Here is a 1,825-nt window from a genome sequence, read left to right on the forward strand (position 1 = left end):
AGCTTTAAGAGATTTATGAAGCACCTGTAATGTCTGTATCATATGCTTTATCTTCATTTTCATTTAGTATATTTTTCTATAAACAATTGAAACACAACAAAAAACAGATAAAACAATGATCAGTAAGAATATAGAAACATTTCAGAGCTTTAATGTAACAGCTTTAACAATTTCAAATTAACAATTTTGAAAGCTTAGTAGAACTGGGAGGAGGCCCTGGGTGGCACAAGTGTCTAAGTGCTCAACTACTAGCCAAAAGGTTGGCAATTTGAACACACCCAGAGGTGCCTCAGGAGACAGAACTGGCAACCTGCTTCCAAAAGAACACAGCGGTGAAAACCCTACGTAGCACAGTGCTGCTCTGCACACATGGGGCTGCCATGACTCAGAATCATCTCAACGACAACTGACACGCACACTAACAGTAGAACTGGGCAGAAATTGTTCCCGTTCTACACGTGGTCCGTTGTCGGTGCATCTTTGTTTTGGTTTTATTTCCTACAAGACAAAATGTTCTCAGTTTAGTAGACTTCTCCTAGGTGACCATCGACAGCTTGGAATGTCTTCACGAACCAGTCAAATAACTGAAAGCAAAGACAAACCATAAAATACATTGTTCTTTTTATTTAAAGGTGACTACTTTCTCAAATAGCATCGTGATTCATCGCTATTTTCAATAATACATAAAGTGTAGAATTTATGGGAAAAGTGTCATAAATACCTAATAAACATCGAAAAACTTCCCTCATTAAACATCAGTTATTTCCAAAACTTTTTAACTTAATTTTGGTTTTCCTGTGCTTCTTTAAAGAAAGATATACTTTTACCTAGGGCTGGTTTTTCTGTTGTTGAAGAATCTCAGGCATTACCCTCCTGCTATTTTTAAATATCTAATCTGCTGTATTCTGTCCACTGAAAATACTTTATATCATGTGTTTTCTCTTGCTTTTGGGCTTTTCTTAGGAACTGGCAGTCTTTGCATGAGAAAGAACTACATCCTGCTCATCTCAGGAAAGGCTATAAGCTGCTTTGAATACATTAATTCTTCTAAAAGAACCGAAAAAACGTCGGGAAGGGGCAGATAAATTAGACGTGTGTCTCCACATAGAAGACCCAGCTAACTACCCAGATTCCTGACTCATAGAAACTGTGAGATAATAAATTTGTGTTGTTTTAAGCAACTAAATTTGTAGTAATTTGTTACAAAGCAAGAGAAAACTAATATGCATCCCCTGTACTCTAATGTATCATGCTAATGTATAGATTCAGATGAGCAAATGGCTACTAGAAGACGTTATTTTATCAAATCCCAATGGCTCTCACAGACTTTGAAGTAAAAAGACAGGGATGCCAGAGAGAGGGGTTGACACACTAACTTCACTTATAAAAAACAAGTAAAGCAGAATAGCAACCTTAAAATTAAATCAGATTTAAAAAGGAGATTTTACGGTTTGCTCTTGACCTCTAACCTAAAGGAGCCCTGGTGGCACAAAGGTTATGCACTCAACTGCTAACTCAAAGATTGGCAGTTCAAACCCACCCACTGGCTCCAAGAGAGAAAGACCCAGCAATCTGATCCCGTAAACATTGCAACTTAGGAAATCCTATGGGACAGTTCTACCCTGTCATATGGGTTGCTATGAGTTGAAATCTACTTGACGGCATATAATAACAACAACTACAGATTGGCGGTTCAAACCCACCCTGCAGCTCTATGGAAGAAAGGACTGGCATTCTGCTTCCATTAAGATTACAGCCAGTTCTATAGAGCAGTTCTACTCTGTAACACATGGGGTCGCCATAAGTCAGAATCAACTCAGTGGCA

Source organism: Trichechus manatus, unplaced genomic scaffold (genome assembly GCF_000243295.1).
Source record: "Trichechus manatus latirostris isolate Lorelei unplaced genomic scaffold, TriManLat1.0 scaffold00037, whole genome shotgun sequence".
In the NCBI taxonomy this organism is placed as follows: domain Eukaryota; kingdom Metazoa; phylum Chordata; class Mammalia; order Sirenia; family Trichechidae; genus Trichechus; species Trichechus manatus.